This window comes from Cupressus sempervirens, chromosome 9, assembly GCF_028749045.1.
Source record: "Cupressus sempervirens isolate cs-2001-9-10 chromosome 9, ASM2874904v1, whole genome shotgun sequence".
In the NCBI taxonomy this organism is placed as follows: Eukaryota; Viridiplantae; Streptophyta; class Pinopsida; order Cupressales; family Cupressaceae; genus Cupressus; species Cupressus sempervirens.
In genome coordinates, this window is record NC_143126.1 from 372,635,212 (window position 1) to 372,641,401 (window position 6,190).

Here is a 6,190-nt window from a genome sequence, read left to right on the forward strand (position 1 = left end):
GAAAAAGGGGTTTGGATCAAGTAAAGAATAAAGATGACCACGGTGAAAAAAAAAGACTTCTTCATCATCGAGTGAAGACCTAAGGTGGTGACAACCTTATCACATTGTAAGTTTCCCTTAGGCATGAAGGGAGCCTGATACTAACTACATTGTGCATCCCATGGTTTTCATGAAACCATCACTAGAACCTAGTTCACCCCCAAATGGTAAGGAAGATAGTGTATGTCTAAATACAAATTTGTAATAAGTTTGATCTGGCATGTAAGATAGAGAGTTTTGGTGAGGTGGTTATCAAACATGATATTATTATACCAAGTAAATGAGGTTATTGTTTTGGAATAATATTTTCATTCAAGCAATAATATAAAAGGTAGTGAGCCTCTTATTTTAGTGTATATAGAGACAATACCAAGCATATATGTAGATTCTAATGGATTGAATGCCTTCTCTTTGCATCAAGTGGTATTAGAGCTACATTGTCTTAAGAGTTCATGGATCCACACTGGGACCTAACCATGTGTTGGGTATATTTTATATTCTTGTTTTGAAGTTTCAACTGCAAATTGGTGCCAGTTCACTCAACTACAGTAGGTGGACATGAATGTCTACCAAGAGAGTCATGAGATGTGATCTAGGGGCCAAATATTGGTCTTATGTGTTACCAAGAGTCTTGGGGAGAGAGACATGATAGAACTCCTAGGTGAGGGATAGAGACAACATGGATGAGTAGACTGTACAATAGTTGAAGCACCATTTAAGGTAACTAGCATAACTCCATAGATAGGAGTCACAACTGAAAGAGATAAGAAAGTAGAGGAGGCATCAATCCAAGGATGATGTAGAGGCAAAGACGCTAGATTCTCACCAACTTCTTTCCATGAGGACATGGAATATTTTGAAGCTTGGAAGTATGGTGCAGGAGCACCATCTCCACCTTCTAATTTAAAGTATTAAAAGCTCACCTTAATCTCATTAAAATCATTTTTGAGAGTCATAAAGTATTTTGTAATGGCTAAGTCGATTACCATTCATGTATTCTTAGGTGTAGCTTACACATTGTATTAGATATTAAATGTAATTGGGTAAGTGGGTGGTTTATAACTACCCCAACAACTACCCTAAGAAACTCTTGTTATAAGAGAGAAACCATTGCAATCAATAAGGAGGATTTGATAAGGAGGATTTGATAGGGAGTTAAAAAGATAGTTATCTTTCTTAGTGTACAAAAAAGTGGAAAAGACTCAGCTCTCTGGCCTTAGCTAGAGAGCCATACTATGTAAATCTGTAGATAAGTAAAGATTTGTAGAAGTATCTATTTCCAAATCCTATCTCTATTGATTCATGTTATTTAATATATGTTTATATCTTATGGTGTTTTTGTTTCAAATACCTCTATTGGTAATGTGAATGCCCACAAGTTCTGGAGTGAATTTGGAATCATAACATTTTTCAAGAACCATGGCATACATGTTAGGTTGATGGAAAAATCCATCATTAAGAACCTCAATTGGTAACAATGTAAAAGGTGGTGGTATCAGTACAAGTACTCAATGACTCTTTGTGATCTGCAAACACTTTCATGTTTGAAAGGTGGCAACATTCTTACTTCTTTGTAATTTGGTAGAAACCCAATATCCACCATGGAAGGCAAGGGTGGTGGAAACCCAATATCCACCATGGAAGACAAAGGTGGTGGCTTTGCATAGCAAGCTAAATATGAGACCTAAGAACATTAAGGGAAGTAACCTAATATTTCTTTGTTGAATTATGTATGCATTGGTGGTAGAGCTTGACACCTCAGGATGACTCATACTGAGTAACAATGAGGAAGGAATCATCCACTAAAAAAAAGGTAGTGGACCAGGTGTTATTATTTCACTTGAGTTATGTGTGTTTTGGTTGTGTTTAAACATAGAAACTTGAGAATGGTAGAACCCAAAGATAGGAAGAAGGGGCTCGAGTTGAATAAAGAATGAAGATGACCATAGTGAAACAAGACTTCTTCATCATCGAGTGAAGACCCAAGGTGGTGACACCCTTATCACATTGTAAATTTCTCTCAGTCATGAAGGGAGCCTAATATCTAATTGCATTATGCATCCCATTTTTTTTTTGTAACCATCACTCAAACTTGGTTCACCTCTGAATTGTAAAGAAGATAGTGTATGTCTAAATACAAATCTATAATAAGTTTGATCCAACATGTAAGACAGAGAGTATTGGTGAGTTGGTTATCAAACATGATATTATTATACCAATTAAATGATTTTATTGTTTTGGAATGATATTTTCATTTAAGCAATAATATTAAAATATTAAAAGGTAGTGAGCCTCTTATTTAAGTGTCTATAGAGACAATACCAAGCATATATGTAAATTCTGATGGATTGAACACCTTCTTTTTGCTTCAATTTTTCTTTGAATTTCTAATGATTTATAAGAGGGTAAGTATTAAGTTATACTATTTCAACAATCATCAAATCATTATATGTAAGAGAGCCATAATTATTATAATGTCCTCTGCATAGTTTCTGGCAAGAACAACAACATTTTCCCATACCATTTCTTTTTTGTGCTCATATATCCATTTAAATCTCCTATAAAAGATTTAATAGAGAAATTCATATTTAAATAAGTACATACAAGGAGGGATCTATCATTCTCCCTCACTTTCCTTTGAATTCCTCCTAGAAGTTACACAAACTAAGACATCCATCCTTTTTTAGACCTTGTCTAGACTTATTTCAAAATCTATTTCGATACACAAAGAATGATTTGTAATTCACATATACACTCAAAAATAATAATATATTTACCTAATTATCCTTATTAAAAGAGAAGCTCAACCCATATCTTTGACATGGGTATGCTTCCCAAGGTCGAAGACTTCTTAAGACATACATGTCACATATATATAACAATCTAAATTGGTTGAATATTATTATAGTCTCTCATAATAATACCATAAGGTGTTTCAAATTTCCATATACTCACTCATCAAGGTAATAGTTGTATGAGACTCCCTCAAATAGGTTTTCCTTAAATTGTAACTTGGATCTTTACCAAAGGTTAATTACTTTTAATCTATATTTTACATTGTGTGCTACTTCCTTGATAGGACACTAAACAAGTCCATCACTATACATGCACCTTTTTGCATCTAAAAGTCCATTAGGTTGACTTGTAATCTTAACTACTTTTATGTTGGAGTGCAATCCATGAATAATAATATTTAATCTATATTCTCTAGTCCTATTATTGAAGTTATAGGAGAGGGTGTGCATGAATACCTTTGTTAAGAACCCCATACCCTAATGTTATACCTCCACTTGATTGTTATGAATCCATTTGGAAAGCTTATCATATGTCACTTTGCCAATTACACAATTCACAAGGAGGTGCCTAAAAATTTAAATTCAAGATCAAGGATGAAATATTCAATTTAACGGTATAGAACAAAATAAATTAAGAGTGTCCACAATAGTAAACTTGTAATCAATAAATAAAGGCATGTCGTAGAGGAAAAATAGAACCATCAACAATAAATTTGGCTAAGAATCCCAACATTACATTTTTAGCAAGAAGGAAAGAATACTAAAATACAAAATTTGAAATCAAACAAATAAGTAATAAATCCAATTTCTTACAATGTTTACATTACTAACATAATGTGGTTGTATAAGGGTCACTAAGGAAAAGGAGGAATCTTAGGTCTTCCAAATACATTTCATGGAACTTGCATTAAAATTATATGGTTTTCTAAAGACCATATTTCTAAATTTATGATTAATTCCACATACAAATAGTATAGCTATCTTTATTGGCATTGCCCAATGGTTAAGGTTTATTATACTAAGGGGTGTGTCTAGACTACAATCCACTTGATAGTGTGAATGTAGGATAACAAAAATGAGTTTCCTTCCATCATATTGTTGTTACAAGGTCTCATTTCAAAGAGTCTAAACATGTGGGGACATTATTGATAGTAAATTTATACTCTAAGGTGTAGTTATAATTCCAAATCCCCTATCCTCAAATTCACCACAATATACAAGTTGAAGTTGTGCTATCAATTTCATCAAATTTAGTGTGATCTTGTATACATATATATCCTTATAATATATTTCTTCATTGGTTACAAAAATTATAATTATTGTCAAAGACTGCACTGAATGATGGTGCTCTTACCAATAATCCATATTTCACGTCCCCTAGTCATAAATGACTTATGAATTCATCTTTAAGTTGTAGGTTTGCAACTAGGTAAGTATAAAATCATTAGAAGGATGTTTTCAATGATTACTTGTCTAATCTTATGACTATCTCCTCACCAAGATATAGGTCATCATCACTTTTCTATTAAGCCTCGTGTCTTGCAACCCTTCTAATACTTAACTCTAAAACTTGAACCTTCATCTCATTTTAGGTTGGTAATATTATTGTGAAGTTACTTACTCTATACCATAGGGTTATAATCGATTCTATGAATTTACAATACTAAGGTCTACAAGAATACACTAGATAGCTATGATTTTATTACCACTCATACATACACCAAACCTACTAGCATAAACACATACACGTCATTCTAACTTAGAAGTTTGAGTTTTCTATCTTACTATTTTAAAGATATATATTACATACTTCTCGCCATTTAGTTTTTTTTTCTTTTTTTCTTTTTCTTTTTGATCATTATACAGCCAAAGCCTAGATTAATTATTATTATTTGTTGGAATTAATTATTATTATATGTTAAGAAAAGTTAGATTTGAACCCAAGACCTCCCACATGAGAGGCTCGCAAGTTACCATTGTGTTGTAGGCTTTTGCCTCCATTTAGTTATATTCTTACCATAATATTCAAATAAATCTATTACCTAATTATAGTTTTATTCCTCATAGTATAATTGAGATAATCTTATTCTTTGCATGTTCATAACTAACGCATTTGTCAAAATAGCTTCTTGGATTTATCATCATATTGCTTGGATTCCCAACAGTTACTTGTAAACTTTCATTGAGTTCTTGTTTACTTTCCAAGGAATATTGAAACAATACATTTTAACACTCTAATAGGTTAGAATTATCCTTATATCTTGATAACATTGTGGATTTTTAAAGTGTTACATTCCCATTCACTTTCCATTTTATTTAATCTATGCAATAAATTAACGTAAGGAACAAAATTGAATTTTGATGATCCTAGGTTTCCCTTACTTATTTTGTAATGTCAAAAATCAATATTATTCTACTTGATCCCTTCTCTACTTTAGATGAATTATAATATTTTTTGAAAGTGCCATGGTCATGCCAAATGTGACTTCTACTAAATATGATGCTAAATACTTTCTCTCCACTTATTAGATTATTTACACATTTACAATCACATGATTGAAGGATGTTTCAAGGTTCATCACTTAGTTTTCCTCAAGGTGATAACATTCAACACAACTTTAAATACTTTATGAGATCATAATCTACCACAATACAAATACAACATTCCTCACTTTCATATTGTTAAGACTGGGTTATCGATTATGGTTGACCATTTACAATAGTTGTTACCAATTTCATGTTTTACTTAGGTTTACTCATCAGTGTCACAATTTAGAAAGAATATATTAGCTTATTAAGATTTTGCAATGGTAAATACCTACTTTGTATAGTAAATTTAAACTTTTACACTTAACATGGACCCATTATTGCGCAAATATTACAAAACTAGGCTCTAATACCAAAATGTCATGCCCAATTAGGGCAAAAACACACCAACAAAATTATTTTTAAGGCGACAACAACTATGTTTAACACATACAAACCTTGAATACATTGTGGAAAGATGATGACATGATAAGGTCATTTTTGGGTCACAAGGTTTAGGAAACAATCAAATTTTCAATTTCATTTAATAAGGATGTAGAATCAGTATCCAAACATACAACACAGGTTTGAGACTAAGTTCTAGTGCTAGAGGAGCACTTAGTTTAGGTTGGTTGATTCAATTGATTAAACCATAGTTTCATGTTTACTAAAGTATTACATCTTGTTCAAGAATCATTTTATCAATAAAATAAATTACCTTAGGTTATAATTCAATACTATCCCCTATTTGACTTTACTAGGTCAATCCACTAGAAGAAACTAATTCTGCATTTAAAGGTTAATCTATCATCATATGCAAATATTTAATT